Below are 15,144 nucleotides of genomic sequence, written 5' to 3' on the forward strand. Positions count from 1 at the left end.
TGACATTTTCTAGCTCTTCCCCCAGTATAACTATCTAAATTAATCCCAAGTTTGGGGGAGATACACAGTGACTGAATCCCAGTGCAGAAATTACGTGCAACAGCTCACAAAATGGTTCTCTTCAATGCAAAGAAGGATAATATCCATAGTCAGACAAACCCTGCATTTTAATGTCATTGTAACTGAATGAGAGGAGGAAATTACTCCAGGCTTGAAGTGAATTCTGGTTTCTAACTAGAAACATAGCTGTTGTATAAATAATATTTAATATTTAAATATCAAATCCCCCTTTTTTCCTACACGAAAAAATTATAAATCTTAAACTGTGTTAAGCATCCTGCTGAGCATCTGCAACTTTTTAAAAATTTTTTAGTTTCACTGACTTCAAAGTGCTTCCCAGCTGCATCAGGTCTGTTCCCACTTGGTTTGAGATTTTGAGCTGAAGATTCCATGAGACTTATTTTGGTGTTTGCAACCAAATTGCATTTAAGGTACTTCAGCAGAAAATATTATGTAAATTACTGTAGCATTTAACTGAGTCAGAGTAATTGTGCAGTCATTGCTATGGAATTACGCCATGCATGATCAGAAAGTCTTTCTCTCCTGCTCACCAAACACCCAGACCCTGTTCCTTTTCCAGAGGTGGATATTTTTCAGCCACTGGGTGCTGCTCTCGTTAGAGGAAACAGAACAGAACCATGAAAAAGAAAACTCAGTGATCATTTCATGACGTTAACGTGTAGTTCCACTACTCTCTATCTAATCAGCTTTCTCCTTTGTAAAACAGCTTTTTAAAAAACTTTACCCCAGGTTTAGCCCAGAGGTTGTTTCCACTGGTTTCTTTTAGTCCAGGCTGTGACAGATCTTCCTTGAGATGCTAAGAATAATGACAGGAAACCTGACTGTGCTCTAACATTTTCTTGCTTTCTTACATTGCAACATGCAAAACTAGGCTGAAAATCTTTATCTTTATACTGAATTTACACATCTTAAAGGATTCAGCAACTTTTCATTTTTACCCCGAAAATTTTGCTTGATCAGCATTTTCATAGATGATATAACTTCATTTTTTTTTTAAAAAAAAAGTAAGTAGTGTAAAGAAGCTTCTTATCTCCTACCAGTTTCAATTTTTATGTAAATTCAATGGAAGTCTTGTAATGTCATTCCAGCTTTTTCATTTTCTCATCACAAAATCTTCCCTGCTAGAATTCAGTGTATGTAGAAAGAATTGTTTCCTTGCTAAATTAAAAGACTTAGGGAATGTACAGAAAAATGACACATTTAATAATTGGCAGAGAGCATAGGTAATACAGCATCTGGTTCTGGGATAAAACCACTAGATAATGAAAAAAGAAACAGATAAATGTCTCTTATTGTCTTCCTGATATGGTCAAATAAAATGAATTCTCTCATGGGAAGAAGAATCTTCACACACTTGTCCCACACAAAAAGTACATAATAAAAAGTACACATAAAGCTAGATAAGCTTTTTTCCCCATATGAAATTGTCAGCATTCATATCTCAAAAATCAAACTCCAAGCTTGTCATCGAGAAGAAAATCACCCATCCCAATAAATATTTCAGAGCAAGCATTTGTATCTCCATTAGCAAAAAATAAACATATTTTAATAGAGTAAAGCATGTAAAATAAGCCTGAGACTCTGTCCTGGACCCGAAACACACTATTTCTGATTTTTATAAACACAAATAATATTATACCTCTGTGGGATTTTCAAGACTTCTCCTGTTTATAGACAAAATTAAGTTCTACTATTACAGTTTTAAATTACTGGTCATAACAAATCTGAGACCCAAATGGGGCTGCATCAGTACAAATATATATGTATAGATATGCAGATATATATCTGCATAGATCTCTATAATAATGTGTAGATCACATGTAGCAAAAGAGACACATCAGGTATATGAACTAAGAAGTGAATTTGAATTTCACAGCCTCTGCGTTGGAAGTAAGTGTTCCTTGGGGCTCAGACTGCATCTTACTATGTAGACATTTTGTGTGGAAAAACAAACCAAAAATACACCATAAAAAGAGGAAATTCCTATCAATATTTGGTTAATAGCACTCTGAACCCAGACCATAACCCAGAATTATCTGCAGCTTGTTCTACCTCCTCTAAATCTACTCCTCATTTGAACAAAATGGAAGAACTTGTTTCTAGGCTGAGGTGACACTGTATGGCAGGACTTGGCGATAGCAAGGAGACTGTTCCTGCCCAAAGAACTACAGAAAAGAATTAGATGAAATAAAACACAGAGTTAAAGTAACCAGCCCAAAACCACCTTACAGCTTAGCAACCAAACTCTTTTTGCAATTTATTATTTCAGTGTTTTTCTACCGCCTATTGCCTCACCTCAGAATTTCCCAGGAGTTAAAAATCCAGATATTTTTTTCTTATTATGTAGATATACCCACACTGTAATATTCTAGGATAATAGAGTTGGAAATACTTTTTCCACTGCCACTCAGTGTAAAACTGTACTATGGTTTGTTGCCTCCAGAAGAGTTTGTGCATGTCACCAGGGAAAGCCTGATTTTGAGTTTAGGAGTAGAAAATGTCAGATTGCAGCCAGCCAAGCATCAGCAGTAAGTAGAAATAACAGTAACAGGAGGAGCAGTAAATGAGGACACAGTGTAATTCATTGTGCATGGAAACCACATTCAGCCTGTCCTTGTTACTCCACAGAAACAAAGGGAGGACACGGGACACAAAGCCAGGACACAGCAAAGAGTTTTCAGATACACTGTTTCCAGATTTTTGTCTCATTTCAAGTTGCTAAAATGAATTAGCATTTGGTAACGCCTGAGCAGCTCTTTGATATACAACAGAAGTAAAACATGTCTCTCTAATTCACTTTTGATTGATGTTGCTGAGCCTATGGGAACAGGAACCATACAGCTGCGGTTGCAGACAGCTTTATTACTTTATTTATCCCTGTTCATTACATTGAAGTGACAGAGAGAAAACAGGAAAGAGCTGTTTGGGATTCCTTTAAGTGTTTCCTTTCCTAACCTCTACATCCCCCCTGCAAAGGACTCCTCAGAGGGGTCTGTCCTGATCTCATATCCATACAGTAATAAACCTGTTTAAGAGCATGGTACTAAAATAAATGAGCATGTCAAAGCTCTCTTGGGAAAAAGCCTCATTCTTCTCCTGGATGCTTCACCAAATACCGAACAATGTGGAGTTTGAGATTTAATCCCATCACCTCCTTGGGGCTTTTGTTTGCTTGCTTTAAATATACCAGAACTCAAGATGCATGGCCTCCTTAACATCTCTTATACTCTACTCTCAAGCCCCTGAACCCATCTTATTTGAAGGAAGTTCATTCTACACTGAATCTTCGAAAGAACCATTTGCTGCTTCCAGGATCCTCTATGTAAAATAAGAAAAAATCACAGCTGAAAACCAGAGCTTTTGTCATGACTGGACTCATGCATTTTACTGACTTCACTAGTGCCCACAATCGAAATGGTCTGTATTTCCCAGTCACCAGTTACTGTCACCTGAGCTTTATGAGCTGTATTGGAATACATCGTCTAATTTGATTTTAGGGATTTTTGTTGTTGTTGCTTTTGAGTGCAAGAACATGATGAAAAAAATTGAAGCAACAATGAACTGACTTAGTAACTAATCATGGGTTCTTCAAAGGCTCATTAACAAATGAGAAGGCCTAAAAACATCACTGGAAGTGATCTGTAACTACTGATGTCAACTTGTAACTCAAGATTTTCACCTCACCTATCCACATTTTTCAACTTGTTCCGATGATGAGCACACACAAAAAAGCCTGGAAGATCACAGGCAGCAGAGACAAAAGACTTTTTTTTTATAACAGTGATAGCATTCACAGACATGAGTAAAGTCATTTTATCCAAATCTAGGTGGCTCAGATTATCAAATTAAATGTTACAAGCTATTATAAAGCCTTCCTAAACAGTAATCTAACAAATTAATACTTGTACATCGAAGATCCGTAAATCCTACAATTTCAGAATTTTCTTTACTTTCTGGTCTTTTGTGCAAATTACAAGAACTAGGAAACATTTAGAGCATTAAGCATTCATTTTGTATTCAGTAACTGTAGTATTAGTTCTTCAGTCACACTGTGTCTGTAACAGTCCATGAAACATAAAAAGGTGGTTTTCTTGTGCTTCACTGGAGAAAGAAAAGGTCAGGCAAAGAGGAAGAAAGGTATTTTACACTTCTTTCTTGCAGAGCAGACAAGCACACCAACAGAACACAGTCTCATCATTATTACCCACAGGTAAAAGCATATATATACAAGATGCAGATTGTCAGCAGCTGAGTTTTGTTTTAAGCAGCTGGTACCTCTACAAATGCCTTACTTGGGGTGGTGAGGTGGGAGGTATGGACATGAGAATCTCTGTGCCCTGCACATTGATACCAGATGAATTTATTATGACCATGTAATGTCAGTGAAAACAGTGCATTCCAAATGAATTTCTGTTGCCATGGGATAACTCAAAATGTCCTGTCAGCCCCAGCGCTGTTAATTTCAGATGGGAAGGACCAACACTTCTGCACTCCAGAACACTGTTCTTAATTCAAGTTAAATTATGTACTCAGACTTTCTTGTTAAAATGATTTCTTCCTTTTAAACTACTTTGACCTCCATAAAGTCCATGCACATCTCAGGAAGCTGACTAGCTGGAGGCAGTAGTAAGAGCATCGTTTGGAAAATGTAAAAAGGCAAGCAATTTAAAGAAGCTGTTTCACCTAATCTTCCATTCTCTGTTGAAAAGATCCAATAAGTTCCAGACTGAGATTAGTTTCAAGTGAAGTGCACCACATCACTGTTGCCAGTGGAATTGCTTGGTTACTTTTCTTAATCACACAAAGAAAATTCAAATCCCCTGAGACTTTTCTCACAGTCATCCTGAACCACAGAAAAATCATTTACCCAACACATAGCTCATTACACTTTCGGAGATAACTTAAAAATCTCCTTTTAAAATTCTACATAATGTTGAAAACATCACATTAAAACACTACTGGAGAATTCTATTTCAAAAACCAATTTGCTTTGATGTTAGGAATAGTTAAGCTAAATCGTGAGCTTTCTGTTCCCAAATCTCTTGTCCTTACTGTGTTTGCCAGGCCATATTGAATTGGAAGTCTGTGTGTGTGAGTATTTGGAAGGTAAAGCTCTGCTTAGTGGTAGGATTTATAGCAGAGTCCAGTTTGGGGTAAATCAAACCACACAGTGCTTCATTTTTAAACCAGCCATGCAAAGTAACAAGACATCACAATCCATTCCATCCCCTGAGACAGGCAAAGAGTAAACAGAGAATCACAGAATCATTAAGGTTGGAAAAGACCTCCAAGATCACTGAATCCAACTGTTAACCCAGCACCACAGCGTTCACCACTAAACCAAATCCCCAAATGCCACATCCACACATCTTTTGGGCATTTCCAAAGACAGTGACTCAACCACTCCCCTGGGCAGCCTGCTCTATTCTACAAACAAGTAGAGAGAGCTGCTATGTGATATGTCCAAAGTATCAGGCAGAAGCATGCTCCAAGATAAATAAATCTTTGACTATTTGTATTTTTTTTTTCTTGATGTTCCATTATAGCTTAGAAATATAGTACCACTGAAAAAATATTCAAAACACTTTACTGAGCATGTATGTATGTATATGTTTCCTGCTGGATTTAACATCACAATATGCTAAGTATTATAGTAAAGGAATAAAGAACGATTTTCCAGGATTATTCATGCCAAATGTCCCAGCCCAGCACAAGGGAATTCACACTCAGTGTAATGGTACAAGTAACAATTCCCTTAAAAGCCCCCTACAAGTGCAGCTGGACTAACCTGCAGCTATAGAAATTTCTGATACCTGCATCAGCCAGCTGAAATCACTATCTACTACACAAAATCTGCGTGCTTCAGTAGCTGGAATGCTAGGTGGTACCAGAATTCAGGATTTGCAGAACAAAAAAAGGTAAAAAAAAAAAGGCCTAGCTCTTTCTTCAATGCAGGTCCCAAATTAGACTCATAAAAGCAATTACCTGACAGAAATAGTCTCCTGAAATACATCATAAATACTCACTGGCTTTAATTTGCATCAGGCTGCCATTGACATACTTCATACACTACTTGAACAGCTTTCTTTGGTCTTCTGGGAACACAAACCCAAGAGGTAAAAACAACACAGCCCACAACAGAGCCATTCATTGGCAACATTCCTGAAACACATCAGAGAAGTGAGAAAAATATAACTAGTCCAGATTTTGCCTTGAAGTGTGTGCACGAACTTCCTATAAAGCCATTAAAAGTTAGATGCAAGAAAGCAGAAACAACCAAGAGAAATTATAATTAAGAATTCATATTCCATTTTATATCACTGAAGCATCACATTAATTGGCAGAATCCCAGAGCTCCTACCCAAGGAACGCCAATCACTCTGTCACTGGTGCAGTGTCCTCTCATCTAGAGTCACTACACAGATTAGAGCAAATTAAAAAAGCCAAAACAACAACCAGTCTTTTCACATGTCCACAGGCATTCTGGAGAGTAAAAGAAAACATCTGGGATTGAGTTCCTTGTATTTAGATATATTGTATTACCAGGAGGGGACTTCTGTGGCTCTAAAAATAGAGACTGTACTCATTTCATCTCCACCACCTTATCTGCCAATTCCTGTGCCAGAAATTTTTATCTTCCTCCTCTATCCCTGTCTTGTCTCCCAGCAAGGAGCCCTATATTCCCAGTGTAGCAACACAAAAATACAAGGCACAGGAAAGTCAATGGTCTGTGCTCTGAAAACTGTAGTCTTTTCAGGTCATAGAAAAAGGCTGGATAGTTTAAGGAATGTGAAGAACTGGTCAGATGAAGAACACGGAGATCAATTTGGTGGAGAAAGGATTCTAGATATATATATGGTTTAAAACATAGCCCTTTGCCATTTGTTTTTACTTTTAAATGTCCTGGGGGGTAGGTGGGAGAGAAACGAGGGACAACACACAAGCTATGACTTGTGTGAACCTGAAAGCTGTAAAGGACAAAATGGAATCCAAGTTTGTTTGCTAAACAAATGCCTGATCAGATTTTGTGGTTATTTGCAGAAAAAAATTGACACATCTGCATTTCACCACATTGGCTGATAAATAACAATTTCTTCAGTTCTGTGTTCAAAAAGAAGAATGACAGAGATACTCTGAAAATAAGATGTGGTCCCCACATGAAGAAAAAGGAGGGAAAGGATGAATCACAATCATGAAATAGGATCCTACAGTGACAGTCAAAGAGTTTTTACCTGTGTTCTTGAAAAGGAGAGGCATGAAAGCAATGAAACCATTAACAATTACTTATACATACCCACTGCAAAGCCAGTATAAATGAAAAGTTAACAGGGAGGCACATGTAACTCGATTTAAAATGCAGTTCCAGGAAATAGACTTTTGTAAAAAAAAAAAGCTTTTTAGAAATACTGAATATAATAGTAGCTGTAGGTGGATTCACGATATTATGTTCAATCATACTTCTGAAAAGCTTAAGATGAATTATAAAAAGTTATCTTAAACACCAAAGCCCTTTCAAAGCAAAAAGAAGGAAAAAGTTAATTTTCAGGGAACTTCTCAAAGTAGATCACTAACAATGGATGAGAGTGTTAACAACTGAAGAATTCGTTCACGATCTGGATTTTTCCATTTTTCATTAGAATTATTAAAAAGTCATTGATAAAGAAGTTAATTTCTTTAACATCATTCCCAACTCCTATATTTCAAAATCCCCTCTTGCTGGACACCACTTGGCAATAAATTGAATATTCAACAGTATGTTGTACATGAGGAGGACTGGAGTTCATCATCTAGATCTTAATAAACAATGGAAATATCCCATAATTTACATTTAACACCCACCAGTCAGTCGCTTCTGGAAAATACATGACAAGTTTTACTGATTGTATCAATAAAAACAGCCATTCCCAGGTTTCAATCATGCAAAACTGACATCTCTAAGTTTCATGTAAGAATTAAGGTAGCAAGGTCAGAATTGGAAAACACATTTTACTTATGGAAACAATATGTTCCGCTCTAAAATACAAGAGTGAGCTAAAATTCAAAAGAATCATTACAGAGTTCTTTTTCCTGAATTACTTAACAGCAGCAAAAAAACTGCATAAAATTTCTTATCTTTTTATTGACATATTTGACATCAAACATCAACTCAATGATTAAGAGATCTCAACTCAAAATTCATTTCATCCTTTGTATTTTTGCCTACATTGCTCTTTATTTCTCATTTTTCTTTCCTTTCTTTGCATCTCCTGGTGTTTTTAAGCATCTACTGTTTATTCTCTGTACTCTCCACCCATTACTCATGTTATCTCCTTCATCTTGTTTCAGTTTATCTCCCCCCCGCCTCCCACCATGATAGATACACCTCCTGTGTGGTACCCAGTGTGGCAACACTACTGCTGACCACAACAGAAATTATATTTTGGCCCAAATGTATGGTGCACTTACCTCTTGTGGCAGAAAAAGAAAAAATGTAGAGCACATGTCTTAATACAGGCAGTCAAAATTTAAAATAAAAATCCATATGATTCTTTTACAGTAGAAAGGAGAATGTTTTCTATACCTTAAGCAATGTAAGTTGAGGATAATGTAATCCCTTTTAGACTTTAACAACTTCAATTTCTAAAAGTCCTAAGTATATTCATGCATCTTTTGAAGAGGAGGATTTTACTGTAAAGCATCTGGGTTTGACTATTAGACATATTTAAAACTAGAATTCTCCAAGATTTTTACCATCTCTTTAGATTTCTCCCTTTGAAAGCTACATGCTTTCCCTTTATGAAGAACAGTGCATCAGAAAAAAATTGCAAATGCAGAAGCTCTTGCTCTCAAGCACTGTTTCACATGTACATTTATTTCAATTTTATATAGTCTTAAAAATGAGTATTATTAGAACCTTTGATACTTTTCTGTCCTTCATGATGGGACTGATCATGTCCTTGTCCACAGCAGGGGGGCTGGAATTAGGTGATTTTTAAAAATCCCTTCCAACCCAAAGCATCCTATGATTAAATAAACCAAACAAGAATACTTGATTTAATATGACATGACAGGACAGATCTAATACTTTTTTCAAGTGCAAAATTAATATTAAGTGTGGTAATAGAAATCCTAAGTAAGATATCATGATAAATAAGATGCTAAGAAATTATCTTACTGTTTCACTTGACTAAGTGAAATTTCAATTCCTAATGAAATCCCACTACCTGGTAAAATCCTTTTGCAGCTGTTCTCAAGCTGGACAAAACGTTACTGAACAACAGATGAACACACAAAATGCTGAAGTCTCAAAACCTTTGATTTTCCCATAGGAGTAGCTGAGGTCAAATAAAAATTCTGAGCGTGCATTAATTACTTTGAAGTAAAGCAAATACTACTCAGAGAAAATTGTACACTTCAAAAGCAACAAAAAAATGCAAAACTAGCAAATACATTATCAGCCACTGGCAATATTTTTAATGTAGCCAACAATGGAAATTTACTGAACATCTATTGCACTTGATTTTATCTTACAGACTACACAATTTGCATCAATTTAGACTGCAGATAAATTCTGAGGATGAGATTTTTCAAAATGTGATGTGCCATTTTAAGAACCAACCATAAATAACACCTATTTGAATAAAACACTGCAATTACATGACAATATTCTGCCAGTTTTCCAGTCACTGTAGTTTTAAATGCAAAGAACAAGTTAGAAATTTTTTTTAAAAAAAGCAATAAACAAACAAAAAAGCCTTCACCCAATTCATGCTTCTGTTCATGCTCAGGGGACAAGAGCCCCGTGAAAGTCAAGTCAATCACATATAAATCAGAACAAAATTGAAAGCAAATAATGAAATTTTATATGGCAGTTACAAACATGCATTGCCTTTGTAGTAGTGAACTCTTTCAGATGCAAGGTTTGAGAGTAGGAGAAGGTCAAAATGCAAAGGGCTGTCAATAGGTCCAGCATGCATGTGCTGACAACAGAACTGTAAGTATTTATGAATTCACAAGAAAATTAATTATTTGGAAGACAGCAGAAGGACCCAAGTCTATGGATATTCAAGCTCACACTACAGAGAGAGCAGATCAGAGTAAGAGAACAAACTGCAGCACTTTCACCCAGGTGTTGCACCAGCCAGAAATGGTGTTTCCAGTTTAGCCAAGTCCTAAGCCCCAGCTCTGCAAGGCTTCATATAAAACTCAGGACCAGCATTTTCTTGAGCATGGGTGCATAGCTCCAGTTTGCATCTGGATAGCTTGAAGGTCAGACAGAGCAACCAGCATCTGCCTTCAAATATCATGTACACAGACACTTTGATCAACATAACTGATCATGGTTAGGTCTGCAGTCAAACTAGAATAAGCTGATAGCCAAAGTCTAGCCATAACTCTAGTTTGGCCTAGGACAAAATTCCCCTAGAGTCCTAATAATAGTTCTGTTAATATTGAATGTTTTATATTACAGTGATTGTCTTCATGGGAAAACAGCTATTGCAGAAATAGACTAAATTAAATAAAAGATTTAAGTTCAAAAAAGGTTACCTACAAAGTGTTTGCTCTTCCAATTAGCAACCCCCCTCCCACACACACTGATTTCTTAGCAGCTCGCTGTAGGCTGGAATGGGACAAGCTTGATTCATTATCATGGGACTTTAAAATTAGGTTTATATTCAATAACCCTTAAAAGAGTAAGAGAGAAGGAAACGGAGTCTAACAGACTATCTAAACAGGAATACACATCCTTTATTCTGCCATAAGAAATCACATCTACAATTTGTCATGAAAAAATCCATTAAGAATACCCCACGGCTAGAAAAAAACCTCAAGCTGGTGTTAGCTTTTGATTACAGAGGAATAGAGCAGCTGTTCGTAGAAGGGAAAAGAGCTACTTTGCTATTCTGTTCTTTTTCGTTTTGCCAATAATATAGCTGCATTTTCACCTTCAGATTGGTAAATTTCAAAACCAACAAGCAGGTTAGTAATTTCTTTTTTTTAATATTTTTTTTTTATTTAACAGAAAAGCCTACTGAGATTCTGCCCAGTCACCTCAAACTCTCCTTTGTCCTTGTACCAAGGTACTTGATCCATTCAAATGTCACATTTTCATCTCCAAAGCACATAGAGAATGCTTTAAATTGGGTCTTTGAGCAAAAAAACCAAACAGGGTGTCTAGTCCCATGAGGGCTTGAGAGGACTTTATTCACATCTTGTCCCCGCAAACCCCAGAGGCAGAGAGACCTCGTGGTATGGGCGCGGGGCGCTTTTGTCAGGGACCCAGGGGCAGTCCCTGGGTGGGGCTGGGGTACAGGAGCCAATGGGGAGAGCCTGAGGGAGTGGCCAGGGTTAGGGCAGGGAACAGTGGGAGAACAATGTGAAATAGGAAAAGCAATGGGTTAATATTACCGCTGGCCTAGGCCCTAGGGTGTATCACCATGTCCCGGAGCTGTAGGGAGGAGGAGGAGAGAAGATCCAGCAGCAGGAATTGTGCAGCAAGATTGATTTATTTAATTATTTTACAAACTCTTTTATAGACTTTTTTCTTCATAGTCTAATTGGACAAAGGATCAGCCACCCCTTGGGGGTGATTGGCTAAAATCCTAAAACATCCATTGTCAAAATATTTTTCTACTGTACCATAAACAAGACTTTTCAAGGTTGCAGGTGGTTTGGTTGTTTACATTCCCTGCTACCTCTTCTCCATGAGAGAAAAGTCTCTCACGGGCTTAGAAAATAGCAAGAAAATTCTTGCTAGCAGCATTTTTGTATCTACAGGTTAACAGCTCGCCACAGTTCTCTATATTCACATACCCTCTCAGATTTGCTGTGTGCCTCACCCCCTATTTCTCCTGTTAGTTTCACCCCTTGTTTTCACATCTCTACCTTCTTCCATCCACATTGGCTCAGCCAGGATATTATTGGCGATAGCCTACTTCCCTGTTATTCAATTCTTTTCAGTGTGCAGACCCCTAAGTATTTACTGATGGAAAGCTGGGTCCTAGCAAGTGAAATAAAGACAGAGAGGAATGTTTTGTCACATTTTGAAAAAGAGCACGAACACCCTTTCTTCTGTGGTCTGTAAACACATGCTGAAATCTCCTAGTTCTTAAAGGACAGGAGCGGTAAAAAGGCTTGCTCTTGGCTGGGTCAGCAGTTTGCTGGGTTACTTTTTGAACCTTTTTCTCCTTTGGTTCCTTCCCTACAAAATGCAAAGGCTGTACTGCACTCAACGCTCTCATGGCTATTATTAAAATGAAGTTTTAAATGCTCTGTGCCTTTTAGATTAAAGCTGCTAATGAGATGAGAAGTGCAATCATCATCTCAGGCCCACCCTGTCCCACTTAAGCTGTTCATCCTTTGCTTTGATTACACAAAGCTTTATCAATGAAGTTTCTATCTGGCTGTAGCACCAGTAAGAGAGCAGTGGCATATACAGAGAAGTACACTGCACATCAAGTGTCTGATTTTTAAAATGCATGTCTAATTTTCACAGACCAAAGTCTTTCCATGAACTAGTATTCAGCTGCCTGAATAACACATACAAATGAGACAGGAGTGCAAGTCTAACAGTTCTAGAAGTCAGGTGTTATATGCAGAACATATAAAAGCCTTCCCATCTTAGATTGTATAGCTGTCAAACCACAGCTTTAGTTACTCTCAATATAACAATATGAATGTACCCATCTGAAAATCTGAAACGGTCTGGTAATTTTCTCTAATCATCAAATGATCAATGAGAACAGGCTGCTACTCTTGACTTGATTGTTCTCTCTCTGCTTGTCACATTCTTGCCATGACTGAATTCCAGGACACGTTCTCTGGCATGCAGCCCCTTCTTGTCTGCATTCAATTTCAACCCACTCATAGCCAGATTATTTTAGATGATTATCATAGAATGGTTTGGGTTGGAAGGGATCTTAAAGATCATCTAATTCTGATCCCCCTGCCAGGGCCAGGGACACTTTAAACAATTTATCCCAAAACCTCAGTGCTGATCACTTTTTGGAGCTGTAATATTCAATTTCTAATTCTGCTAATAATAATTTCTCGTCATGAAGTGATGTAGCCATGCCATCCCACAAAACGCTGGGTTCTCTGTATTTGTTTTCCCATATTACTCATTCCTTCTTTGTAATTCTGGAAAACTGTGATATTCTACAAAATTTTCCTTACAATGGGTACATGGGAGAAACACTTTCTGTTACTGGGTCTGACCTGACTTTTTGGGAGTCTTGCAGTCGTCTCATTTATATGTACTTCAACTTACATAAAATTAAAATAAAATCATGTAATATGATTAAATACTTATGCATGTCAGAATCTGTTACTGCTCTTGTAATTTTTATCTGTAAATCTTTAAAAAGACAACCTATTAGAGCAAAACTTTTTTTCTTAAACTAAACTTTATTTTCCTTACTGCTTTTTTCTAACATAAAATTTAAGGACAGTTACTGATCTAACATCAGTGCGGCACCTTTTTTTCCCTACAGATATAAAGGACCACCAATTGAGACAGTATCCTAAAACAAGATATGTAACTAGCCCAAATGTAACTGGCACATAATTATGATTGTATCACCTTCCGTGAATTGCCCTGAAAACCTTCTCTATGATACTTCTTCAAATTGATCTCATGCTTGTCAGTCAGCTGCATCAGTCACAGCCAAAATGTGAGTCTTTAATCAGTGCAGTCCTGTGGTCAGTGAGAGAAATGAGCTCATACTCTGTGACAGATTATCAGTAGACTTTCACATAAAATAAAAAGATTAATGAAAAAATGTAAAAATAGAATAGGCAGTTGCCAAAACTGCAAAGGAATACAGAGATGATCTTAAGTGGCCAAACCCAAAACTTTAAGATAGAAGGCCAAGATATCAGGATTACATGGCTTAACATTAAACAGTGATGATCTTCCAATCTTCATCTAGTCATTAATCTACAGACATTAATATCAATCTATACAATCTACAGACATTAATCTACATCAGCCACAGCAAAGCCATACATTCCCATAACAAAGGTAAAGAGTTACTTTCATGTGCAAGAAGAACTTCTGTGTTTACAATTTCAGAGTTGCCCTCTAAATGCAGGTAACGTATTTTTCACAGTCAATACATAATTCTTTAAGATTACCAATGCTGAATAAAAATCAGCAGCTCTGGATTTACTTGAGTTAAACAGTGGCTGTTTATTGCAACATTCAGAACACACATTGAGTTTTGTTTTGCTTTTTTAAATATAAAACATACAAAGCTTCTCCCTAATTATTCCTTCATGCAAAGCCTGCATTTCCCACAGGCAGAGCATGCTTTAGCATTTCATTAGACGGACAACATTGAACTTATTTAAAAATAGGCAAGCAGTGTCGTAGCTCATTTGCTCTGATGCAATTGTGAGAAGATAGAGCCTGCATGCCCAACCACAGGGAACATTTGGCATAAAAAGACACAGCAGGAACAATGTTTTTTATATAACTAAGCACAGTGGTTTGGCAGGACGGGGTTTTCATGCTGTAGGCAAATGGCAACCTACAACCCTTTTGTTTCTTGCATTGAAGTTCAAATTCACTGAAATTCAGGAGATGTGTCACTTAGTGAGTTTTAGGAGTTTTCATAGAGTCAGTCACGCATTACATGCTTGGTTTTGACTAGCAAAAACATCCTACATGAGATGGTATTAACTTTAACCAACCCCAGCAGTGCTGAGAATTGCGCTGAATTATTTCAAGTGCCTTAATAAATCCCTAGGGGAGCAATACCCACACAGACCCACAAAACAGTAGCAGAGTAACACAGCAAACATTTAAATTTGAAAGGGTTTTGTGTCACATCTCTAATGTCATGTATAGTATTTTTCCCTCCTGTTTTTCATACCACTCTTCATTGTTTTCATTATCATATTATGTTGTGCAGAACTGGCACCATCACGCAACAAAATCTTGTATCTGAAGGGTCCTTGTCCCCTAAAAGTTTCACACGTACAATAGCAGAACGCACACAAATGAAACTTCCCAGTATGAAACATTTCAGCAAACCAGGTTTGATGAGCAACTTTCCTTGACTGACATCACAGCAGGTTCAC

Source organism: Corvus kubaryi, unplaced genomic scaffold, assembly GCF_017639235.1.
Source record: "Corvus kubaryi isolate FWS band 111438036 unplaced genomic scaffold, C.kubaryi_AGA036_p1.0 37300, whole genome shotgun sequence".
Taxonomy (NCBI): domain Eukaryota; kingdom Metazoa; phylum Chordata; class Aves; order Passeriformes; family Corvidae; genus Corvus; species Corvus kubaryi.